The 11,210-nt window shown below is 45.3% G+C and overlaps 1 long non-coding RNA gene across 1 annotated transcript; it reads right to left on the bottom strand.

Moving 5' to 3' along the window:
- Positions 1-462: 462 nt before the first annotated feature.
- Positions 463-11,080, bottom strand: LOC146763531 (uncharacterized). The gene is made up of 2 exons (XR_014951866.1): positions 7,131-11,080; positions 463-7,054 (listed from the first exon to the last, which is right to left on the bottom strand). It is a non-coding gene; the product is annotated as an uncharacterized LOC146763531 (long non-coding RNA).
- Between the last annotated feature and the right edge of the window lie 130 nt (positions 11,081-11,210).

The following is an 11,210-nucleotide window of genomic DNA, read 5'->3' as shown; positions in this document are numbered from 1 at the left end:
CTTTCTGTTTATATTTCTATACTTGAGATCAAATACCATCAGGGTTAGGCTTTCTTTTGGGAAGGAGTGCCTGTGGAAGTGTTCAAAGTTTGACAAACTAAACTACTAAACACTTCTACTCTTAGTTTTACCTTGATGTAAAATAGTACACAACTCTCTGCTCCTGGTTTTATGTTTGCTTTTTGTTTGGGAGCAGCGTGTGACAAAGAGTTGGCAAGAGGGGACTCTGCAATGGTGGCATTTGTCTCTGTGCCCCATGGCATCCAGAATTGTGGAGAACTGAAGTGGCTGTGAGCCCTGAGAGCATTTTAGCTGTTTGAAAGCTGATGCTGGATGTCTTGTTCCTGTTACACACATGCACTGGGGGGAGGGGGACAGACCTGTAGTTCAATGCTGTGAATATCTCCAGTTCTTGCCCTTTTGTTGAGTTTTGGCTGCAGATTTCTATGACAAACCCTGGGGGTCTTGTATTTTGCTTATTTTGTCTGCTTGTGTTCCACCAACCTCTGTACAAACATTTGCTTGTAAAACAGATTTATTTTTTAAATGGTATTTTAACTGCTGTATGTTGGCTTCCTTACTCTGCTCTTGTGTAAGGCAGTCCCTCAGAGTTGGGCACTTTTGCAACAGGAGTTGACACTTCCTCTGATCCACCCTCACTGCAGCAGGGGTGAGGAGCAGGCCTGACACCAAAACCACAGGATTTAGGGTATAAACAGAATCTAGATTCTGTTCCTGCCTCTGCTCTTCATTTTCTCTTTGAGCAACACTTTAAGGCCTTTGCTGCTGTGTAGTAAAACAGAGATTAGCCTGGTATTAATTAGCATAGGTTTGCTTGTTGTACTCAAACAATTTGAGTGGCTGCTGTAGAAAGTTTAACCACTGGTAACAGATTGAATGTGATCTGAACTTAGCTTGAAATATAACTTGGCTTTAAGCAGTATGATATATTTATGGTTCTTATTTCAGCAAATACCTCTTGAGTGACTAGATTGTATTTCCTGAGGTACACAGGCCGTTTGGTGTGCCTTTAACCAGCTGTTCTGCTTTTTAGCACCAGATTTTGAGCTTCCAGTCTGATAACTTGAAGGTTTTCCATTGAAGCTGAGAACGGCTTTATTGGCAACTTTTGAACCATTTCATTCTGAGAATCCTTGTTGTGGTTGAAGACAGAAGTAAAATTTATCCATGAAAATATAGGGGAGAGGGTTTGTTCATTTAGTATTTTGTGTAGGAGATTCATGCTATAAATGAGGTGGTTTTTATAGGGACACTGAAGCAAGCAAATCTGGAGCAGATCTACATCCCCTTAGTTCCATCTGTGTGGTGGAGGCTGCACAAATGTCTGACAGTGGAGCCGGGTGTGGAAGCAGTTGATGCAAACAAACCTGCAGAGGTGTGGAAACCTGCAAAGGTTCAGACGTGCACTGAGCTCTGTGGTGAGGCTTTGTTTATCTCCTTAGCAGGATGCATTTTCTGCAAAATGCACCTTTTCCGTGTTCTTCAGCACTCTCAGTGTGTTGGCTCAGACTTCCTCAGGCATATTTGTATCTTGCATGCCTTGAAACACTTGGTTCTGTATTTACATCTCTGATGGAGAATTGGCCTCCTCTGGAATCTTGCCACTGACTTCTATTTGTAGTAGTTTCTCAAGTAACTTTTTATGTGACACCTCCAGCTCTTCCTGCTTACACATCCAGTTTTCTCCTCTGTTTCATCAGTGCCCTTTCCAAAGGCTCAGCAACATTTAATTTGGAGCTCTGCAGCTACCAAGTTTTATTTGGTGGTTTGTCTTTACACACTGGATATTGTGCAGCCACCTCATTCTGTCGTGTACATTTGTAGTGACTGGTCTGAAACAATAATATTTTTGTTTCTCTTTTTGTGTGGTGCCCTAAAAGGTTCTGATTTCACAGAAAGTGAAGAGGATGATGGGTTGATAGGAACAGTTACTTTACTGGTACTGCAGGATTGGTTATAGTGCTTCATGTGAAGCACTGGGTGTTTTTCAGGTATGATTTCCTAAATTTAACCTTTAATTCCTTGGCTGAAGCGCATGCGTAAATGCTGTCATTCTCTAATGCATTGAATAACTGCATCTCCTCTTGGACTAAGTGTGAACTGTTCATTGCTTCTGGGAATTCAGATTATATGCCTGCTTAGAGAGATTTGAGTGTCCTGAAGGCACCAGGAAGGGAGAGGGACGTGTAGGACGTGTCAGCCTGGAGCAGAATGAGGTGCTTGGTGCATTAACAACCCTGAGGTCTTAAGAACAGGGATTTGCACAATGGCATCATCAGTCTGATGCCTTGTTCTCTTCCTAATGCAGAGCACTGGCTACTATTTTAATAGTGGGGATTTAGTGACTTGATTACTTTCCTAATTGTTAAAACCCCAAGGTGTTTCTGAGCTGCAGCAGCTATTTCAGAGCCCGTTGTTAAGCACATGGGTTATGATTTATTTTCTTACCTGCACTGTTCCACACTTAACCTATGTTGAATTTCACCTGTTGGTGTCAGGCTAAAATCTGATGTGAGATGGAGCTTGCAGGGAACACTTTTAACATTACTATTCTCAAAATCTTAAGTTTGTTTTGCTACTGTTGCATGAAAGGTGAGAGTTGTTTCCCCAAAGGAATTTTGTCTGAATAGCCATGGAGGGAGGGAGACAGGTACTGGAAATACCTTGCCCAAGGACATGCAGAAGGTGGTTTGGAGAGTTGGGATTGCACCCTATTCCCCTGTACTTGCAACTCTGCAACCAAAACCCACATTCCTGGTGGAGCTGCTTTTTATTGTGGCAACAGAAAATGGTGGAATCTCTTAGCCTTGAGCTTTGGACTCTGAAGGAAGTTCAGAAGGAAATGTAGTTCATGTGCTGCAGTCTAAGTGGCTGCTTTAGGTGGGGCTTATCTGAAACCAGGCTCCTGTGGGAGATTTGAGTGTGTCAGGGTATTCTACCCTTCTGTGCAAGAGAAAATACATGTTATAACCTCATACAGTTTTCTTAAAGATAGAAAAACAAGTATGGAAGGTTTCAAAGAGCATCTTAAACTCTCAAATCCTTTTTGTTCCACAAGTAGAAGTCTAATGGGGGAGTGAGAACTTTGAGTCCTCACAGGACTTGGTGCAAGAGGCCCTGAGCAAGACTAAGATTCACCTTATAATACATTGAATTAAATCCTATGTTCCTGCCTGGGATTGCTCCTCCTAAGGTACAGGACTTGGCACTTCTCATTGAGCTCCATGATCTTCCTGCCAGCCTCTTCCCAGCCTGTCCAGGTCCCTCTGGATGGCAGCATGGCCCTCTGAGGTAGCTGCCACTCCTCCCAGTCCATGTGATCTGCAAATTTGCTTTAATTAAGGTATTAAAGAGGGCTGGACCCAGCATTGACCCCTGGAGTTCTCCTGGCCTCCAGCCAGACCCTGAGCCACTGATCACTGGGACCAGGCATTCAGACAGCTTTTGGTGTCTGCTCCTGCAGCTTCAAGAGCTTCTTTGTGAGAAGGATGTCACAGATGGGTGTTTGGAAGTCTTACAGAAGCCCAGGTAGACAATACCCACATCTCCCCTCTGCCAGGCCAGTCTTTCATTGTGGAAGGTTAAGCTGGGCATGCATGACTTCCCCTCAGTGAATCCAAGCTGACTGTAGCTGATTTTCTTGTCCTTTCCATAAAAACAGTGTTAGATTAGCTACTCCCAGAATCGTAGGGATTATTTAAAATTTTCTAAAAATTGGAAGAGATCAAGAACATCCACACAGCTGAGATCCATGTATGGATGCATCTGGCACTGGTAATGTGTTCCTAGCGGGGTGCAAGACTAACCCTATTCCTTTTTGCCAAAAAAGCAGGAGCTGCTTGTGATCATGGAGGACTTAGTGTCGCTTACAAGCACTTTCTGTCACAGCAAGTGCAGTACTGTAATGATTGAGTTTTTGGGGAATTCCTGCCTTTAGGTGATGAGGCAGTTGTCCTTAAGACAACAGGGATCGATTGTGTCGAGCAGTGTGTGCTCTGTAAATTTGCTGTTGCTGAGCAATGAAAGGACTCAGCCAGGAGATCTGGATTCCTGCTGTGCTGCTCTGGGCGCATGTAGGTTCTTCTTAGGTGGGTTTGAAAGTTGCACCTGGACTTGGGAAATTTTTTTTTATGTGTCCTATAGACAGGATTTTTGATAGAAAACTTCCCTCCTGCCCTGTGATGCTGTGATTTTATTCAAGCTGCAGAGCAGTTAAAGAGCAATCCCAGTGTCTTTATCATCCATCAGTTTGGTTTATCCTCACACATCACCACTGAGTTCTGATTGTGGCTGTGGAGGGAACTTCTGAGGTCCAGCTGGAGATGATCAGGCAGCTCCTGGTAGGACACGTGGCCCTTGACTTTGTGTTTAGTATGTGAACACAGCTGTTTCTTACCTGTGATGTAATTTAGAGCATAAATTCATCTGCTTTGCCTTGTTTTGAATCACAAAATCATAGTATGGTTTAGATTGTAGGGGATCTCAAAGACCATCAGGTTCCAAACCCCTGCCATGGACAGAGACACTTTCCACTAGACCAGGTTGCACAAAAATTAACCTTTTCCTCAAAAGACATCGGTGACATTTCCTACTTTACAGAGGATGATGGGATTTTTTTTAAGGATGCAAAAACTGGTAATTATAAGAGTTTCTCATAACATCAGCCAGAGCAGACAGACCTTAACCCCTGGGCAGCTCTGGATGTAACCATAGATACTCATGCCTTATGTCAGGAGCAATAAAGGAGTAGCTGCTCTTTTTTCCTCCTCACTGAAGGATTTATCAACTCTGAAACTTTTTGTAAATGAGTGCTTGGTTTGGTAAGATTGCCTTTCTCTTCCTGCAGGTCACTGGTTACAAGTACTGCTTGCCTTGAATGTCCAGTGTGATTTTTACCTCCTATTTACTGCAAAAAATATTTTGTGCCATTCGAGGTGCAACTCAGCCAGTTAGTGACAAGGAGAAAAAAAATTGCTGTAAAGTCTGCAGGACTTTTAACTGCTGGACAAAAAGGTGGGCAAACCTAAAGTCTTTCACTTGTTTCTAAAGAGAGAGAATGAATGACAAAATCCCTGCCTGTGTGCCTGTGTTTGGTACTTTAACCAGAACTGTGCAGTAACTGACCACAAATACAAATGTGATCCTTTGTCAGCTGTGCTCCTTTAGGGATCTTGCTGCCTGTTTGTGCCAGGTGGGGCTGGATCTTGCTGGTGGCTTTTTGTACACAGGTGCAAACACAGCTTTCCATGTCAGTAAGCAAAGTCCTGTTTGAATGGGGGGGGGGAATTGGATATTGAAGAGGGAAAGGTGCAATAGAAGAACAGGTATGAAAGCCAAAGAAAACATTTCGTAAGTTGAAGAGGGGATAGTTTGTGTGTGCTCCTGCAAGGTTTCCTCTCACACCCTGATCCCTGCTGAGCTCATAATTGTGGCCTTATGGCTTTTTCCTCTTTTTAGCATCAGGAAATTGGGAAATCCCAGAGCACGGGGTTGTTAGTACAGAAATGTAAAAACACACCTTATGTCATGTGTCCAAACAAATAACTTGAGTCCAAACAACATTACCCACCCCAAGCTTTCAGCCCTGTAGCTGTGGGAATCAGGGGATAAGGCACAAATGTCCCAAATGTCCTGCGTCCACCAGGCCCTGTCTCCCTTGCAGGACATCCCCCTGCCCTGCTTTGGCAACCCCAGCAGTTTCAGCACATGCTTAAAGCCCAAGACATCCTCAGCTCCATAGAAAACAAGATCTTTCCCAGGAAGATGCCTAACCCTTTCCTTTTTCTCTCCTGCTTCTTATTCCTCCTCTGGGAAGAGCGTGGGGTTTTTTCAAAGCAGCTTTTAAGCATCTCACCACTTTACAGCCCTTGAATTGTTTTTCCTCTCCCAGTCTCGAAGGTGTTGATCTCTGGCATCCATTTGAGAGCTTGCTGCAAGTCAGCAGCTCAGGAATCCACGTGGTCCTGCCAAGACAAAGGTCTTCCACTCATCCTGGGTTTCTCCACCTTCTGCCGCAGGCACAAAGCTGGGTAGCACTTTTGGACTTCTCTGCTTTGAACTTGTAAAACTTGTATAGCAACTGTGAGCCAGAACTCAAATGATACTCTGGCAAAACACACCGAGCTCCTCTTGGGAGGATGGAAAGTGAAAACTGGTGGGGTTTTGTGTTTTTCCACTATGAGAAAGTGCTGGGTTTGTGCAGCTGAAGTGGTGCAGTTAGCACTGGGAGAGGATGTGAGCTGGAGCAATTCCCAGTGTCTTTTCCTTCTTTGTAGGAAGGGATGTTGCACTCAAACAGCAAAATTTAAACACCTTGCCAGAGAAATAGTCCTGTGGCAATAAAGTGTACTCAAACTGGGGTTCAGAGATTTGCTTCAAGCACAAATTTCAGAGGAAGATCCATCTCCCTGCACCAGTTACAGCCCTGCCCACCATCCCTTATAACACAACATCATTGCACCCAAAGACACTGTCCTAGAAGTATCACATTCACCTGCAAGGACTCAGCTCTTCTGAGGAAGTCAGGAATTTATGGATAATAAGGAAATTAAGTTTTGAAAATATCTTCAGTTATCACATACTAATAATAGATTCTTCCCCTTTCTTCATTAGGATTTCTACCTCATCATTTAAAAGTGTTTTGCTTTGTTCTATTTCTATCCAGCCAGCTGATTTATTTGTAGGCAAAGCCTGATTTTTATTTTTCCTGCAGTGTTGGGGAACATAAAAGCCTGGAAACTTGAGGCTGCTATCAGCATTTATGCTCAAAAATAACGGTGTTGGCATCATAAAACCAATATATCCTTTCCCCCCCCCCCACCGTTTTAAAAGCAGAGGGAGTTAACTGCATGACAAGAATTTGCCTCAGCAAGCCTGGACTGTGTGGAATAGAATTGATTATCTGTCACTCTTGGTGCATCAGAAGAAGGGTGCAGATGTTTCTCCAAATGTGACATTTCCTCTTCAGTGCCTGGTGGGTGTGTGGTAGTAGTTCAAAGCCACAGAAATCAATGGAGAAGGGAAAGTGAATTTCCTGCATGGAAAGAGCAAAATCAAATTTAGAAACCTGATGGAGCTGGCAGCAGCAGAGAAACTGGGAAGGTTTGTACCTGACGGCTGCAATAATTCCTGCCTGCAGATCAGTCCTGGGAAACACTGTCCAGTTCCTTCTCTCCAAAACCCAAAGGCTGAAAATTATGCAAAACAGGAAACTGGGATCTGCAAGGGACCAACAGTACCTGGTCACAAAATTATTTGGGCTACAAGGGCCCCTAAAGATCATCTCATTTCAACATCTTTCACTATCCCAGGTTGTTCCAAGCCCTATCCAGCCTGACCTTGGACACTTCCAGGGATGGAGCAGCCACAGCTTCTCTGGGCACCCTGTGCCAGGGCCTCACCACCCTCCTAGAGAAGAATTTTTTTCTAATCTTTAATCTAACCCTGCCCTCTGTCAGTTTAAAGCCATTCCTCCTTGTCCTAAGTCTTTGACCTGCATCTCTCTAATCCAATCTTGTCTCCACACCTTTACAGAGCATCTAATCTCTGTGATATGAAGATGCCAGCACTAATACCAGAGGTTAACAAAAGTAATCTCTCTAGGTCAGGCTACAAGGGGGAGATTGGCTGTAAACTTTCCAAAAGCTGATTGTTCCCAGTCTCTTCTGCACCTTAAGCCCTGATGACCTGGTTGTGCTGCCTGTTCTCCCAGCAGGACTGGGCCACCAGCCTCTCTGCAACTTTTCCCCTGCTGAATTTGCAAGGCTGAAGCATGAGGCTGGTGATCAGCAGTGAGGAGAGCTCGCTGTGGGAAAGGGAGCTGGGTACCAGTGCCTGGCTGCTGGAGTGTGGGAGGCTCAGCAAAGGCCTGGAAAACCTGGGCATGGGCTGAAAGCAGAGGTGTAATGATCAGTGCCTGGTCACTGAAGTGGGACCTTGAAGATCGGCTGTGGCAAGCACATTTCTCTCCCTCTCAGGATTTTTCATAGAGGGGCACAGAGAGAAATGAAAGAGAAAACAATTTCTATTTCTGGTCCTTGTTTTTCCCATGTGGAATGTGCTTGGATAATTGTTTCCCTGGGGTGATTGCTTGGTTGGATTCTGGTGAGGATTGTTTGAGCCTGATGGCAAATCCAACCCACCTGGGGCTGGGCTCTCAGAGAGGGTCACGAGTTATGGGAGAGTTAAAGTTGTATGTAGTTTTAGTATCTTCCTTTTATATAGTATATTAATGTATTTTAGCATAGGTATAATAAAGAAATCATTCAGCCTTCTGAATTGAGTCAGACATAGTAATTTCTTCCCATTGGGTTTGCCTGCATTTAGAATAATTGGCTTAGGTGTGACCACAGCAGCTGAGCAGTGGGAAAAAGAGTCTGATGCTTATAAGGAAAGCAGGACCTGTGTGACCCAGGGGAGGAAGAGGAGAGCCTGCCTGAGCACTCAGACATTTTATAAAAGGACAAAGCAGAGCTTTGCAAGCCAGATCAATCGTGTAAGCAAGTCCCCTGGTGTACCCAGCGCCAGCAATTCCCAGCACCCTCATCTTCCTTGGGTTTGTGCCATGCAAGTCACTCCAAACGTTATAAATATTTCAAAGGAGCTGTTTGCATTCTTAGTTGCTTGTAGAGCACAAACCCTGCAGTGAAGGAGATTCCTGTGACTGCTCCTCAGGCTGAAAGCACTGACATTCCTGTCTCACTGCTCCCACCCATTACCTCACTACCTGGAAAGGAAGAACAGTTCAATACTGATTTCCTGGCTGGGGATGAGCAGAGATGTGCAGGGCAGCTCATTTCATCCCCGTGCCCCTTGGTGCAAAGCCTGGTTCTGCACACAGATGGATTCAGTGCAAGGTGGGGAAGGCAAATTAAATCTCCATCCTGGATAAATTGGTTTTTCTGGGCTTAAGGATGAAGTGAAGAGGAAAATTCTTCCCTGTGAGGGTGGTGAGGCCCTGGCACAGGTTGCCCAGAGAAGCTGTGGCTGTCCCATCCCTGGAAGTGTCCAGGGCCAGGTTAGACAGGGCTTGGAGCAGCCTGGGATAGTGGAAGTTGTCCCTACCCATGAAAAGGGGTTTGGAGCTAAATTGTCTTTAAGATCCTTTCCAACCCAAACTTTTCCATGTTTCTATGAAATATGGGTTTCAAACCTGTGAAACAGGTAAAAGGATCCTTTGCAGGGTCAGCTCTAACTAAACACCCCCCTAACATATTAGTCATTAAATTATGCTTTGGTTTCCTTTGGAGACACCTTCCTACAGGACCCAGCTGGGAAAGCTGGTAGCAACCACTGAGGCTCCAAGTGCCTCTCCCACAGAAACCAGGGCTTGAGAAGATCTCAGGAAGTTTTCTAGACCATCCCTCAGCCCTGGGGCACAATCAGTGCAGGCTGAAACCCTTCCCACCATGTCTGCTCAGCATGTTCTGAAAACCTCAAGTGGTGCTGAGCCACTGCCACCCTCTCTGGCCATGCAGCCTGGCATTTGTGCTCGGCCAGGAGGAGAGATGCTCTGATTTCACCATCCTAGACCAGAGTTTGGTTAGTTTCATCTAAACTTGTTTTGGGACCAGTTTGATTCTCAGTAATTTTTTTTTTAAATTATTACTAATTTTTACTTTTAAGTTGTCCTTTCTAAATGCCAAACAGAAATGCTGTTGAGCTGTGAGGAAGGGGTGAAGATCCTCATACAAAAGAAATCCCCAGACTATGTTTGAAGTCTTCACTGCTTATTAAAACTGCCTGGCACCACTGAGATGCCTGAGGTGCTTTCTGTGGGTGAAACCAAATAATATCTGATATAGGGAATGATGCCTCCTGTGATGGCCTTGGCTGGAGCTTGGAAGCTGTTTTCTGGAATTTGCTGGAAAATGGAAAGCAGATCCATTGGTGTGGACACCAAGGATGGTCCCATCTGGGATCCTTCTAGGTCAATGCACAGAATAACTAGAGCAAATCCCAAGGCAAGGACCAAGTGACAGAAGCACCTTAAAATGGGGACCTGAACCATCATCCTCTGCCACAGGTCCTGGTCACAACAACGAAACTCTGGGATGCTCCTGCTGGGAAGGTTTTGGAGCTGAAGTGGCATTGTCCAGGCAAGATCAGTGTTGGAAAAAAACAAAAAATAAACTCTGAGGAGTTAAGCCCCTTTCAAGATGTGCACAAACTGAGCAGGATGTTATGGACAACAAACTTGGACATGAGCATCCAAACACAGATTTTCATGGATAAGCCACTCATTTTGGATCTAACCCTGAATATATTGCATGAGGTTTCTTTTGCTAAGCCCTGGAATCATGTGCTGGAAATATCCTCCTGGAGATGAACTGCTAATCCACATTTATCCTGGGAAATGAAACTGTAAAAATCTGGTTTTGTGGAGATTTGAAAGCTCGCCGCTCCAAGGAATTTCACTTGTTTGCCAGAGCAGAGGGCTGGGTTAGAGCTGAGGTGGACCAGAGGAACTCCTGGCTCCTGCTGCCCTGTCCTTGGGCATGGCTGGGGTGTCCTTCCCTTCCACCTGGGTGCTGGGCACGTGGAGTGAAGGAGGATTCCCCTCTGCCTTCTGGGCTGTCTGGCAACAGCACATGGATGTCCAACCCACCTGCCTTAAATTATGCCAGCCTGTGGCCCTTTACGGTTATTAAACATCCTGGGAAATTCAATTTTTGGATGAATTTTCCCCAAGGAAATTGTTGCCTGTCCTGCTGTGTTTTCCAGGAGCGGGGCATAAACCAGCTGCTGCAACTGGTTCCAGTCACTGGAAGAAGCCCAGCAGCCCATGCCATCAAATCTTGAACAATTTTGTTCCTCACGTGGTGCTGGGGCTCAGGAACACCTCCACCTGCAGCAGCCAAAACTCCCTGAGCAGGACAGAGGCAGCAAAGCCATGCAGGACATTGATGTCCCTGTCCCTGCCATTCCTATTGGAGTCACAGCTCTCATAGCAGCCTGGGGGGTGTTTTTTGGTTTTTTTTGGAGTGCTCCTCACCCACTGGTCTAAACAGGTTTCTCCAGTGGGGTTAAGCCAAACCTGGCAGACTTTGTCCTGGGGAGGATGAAGAGCACTCACCTGGAGCATCGAGGTGGTCTGGATGGGGCTGGAGCCTGCAGGAGATGGATGGAGAAGCTTTAAAGCACCCCAGGGATGGTTTGAGGAAAGTCCTGTTGACTCCAGGAGGGAGACA

The sequence above is a fragment of the Lonchura striata genome, chromosome 1A (genome assembly GCF_050655825.1).
Source record: "Lonchura striata isolate lonStrDom1 chromosome 1A, ASM5065582v1, whole genome shotgun sequence".
NCBI classification, from domain to species: Eukaryota; Metazoa; Chordata; class Aves; order Passeriformes; family Estrildidae; genus Lonchura; species Lonchura striata.
Note: the sequence above shows the minus strand (reverse complement) of the source record. Positions and strands in the feature narration are given on the sequence as shown.